The sequence below is a fragment of the Varanus komodoensis genome, unplaced genomic scaffold (genome assembly GCF_004798865.1).
Source record: "Varanus komodoensis strain SLA01 unplaced genomic scaffold, ASM479886v1 scaffold23, whole genome shotgun sequence".
Lineage (NCBI taxonomy): Eukaryota > Metazoa > Chordata > Lepidosauria > Squamata > Varanidae > Varanus > Varanus komodoensis.
In genome coordinates, this window is record NW_025335627.1 from 174,026 (window position 1) to 174,515 (window position 490).

A 490-nucleotide genomic window follows, 5' to 3' on the forward strand; every position below is an offset into this window, starting at 1 on the left:
AGGAGAGGAGAGGAGAGGAGAGGAGAGGAGAGGAGAGGAGAGGAGAGGAGAGAAACCATGGTGGTGTCTTGTCCTCACTTCCCCACATGCTGTCACACACTGTGTGATTCCCCTAACCACCCTTGTGGGACACAGCTTCCCATCTCATCTGAACGCAGCAAGGCATGTGGCAGTGGTGGCTATGGAACCACTGCACAAACCCACAACAAGCCATGGTTTCTGGGGTGGTTTCTGAAGCCATCTCCTCTGCATCTGGGCTACTTTACAAATGACAGCTGTCCTTTGCCTAGCTGTCAAATGAAAAGGGATGGTAAATGATGAGAAGCAGGGAAACTTGGGGCACACTGCCTCCTCAGTAATGCAATCCTGTCCATTTTAGTGACTGAATTGGCAGTTCTCAGTTCTCTCCATCTTTTCAACACTTCCCTGAATTTCCAGCTGCTCCAGAAAGTGGAGCTCTGCCTCACCCCTTTTTCTCACTTCTTTTCTG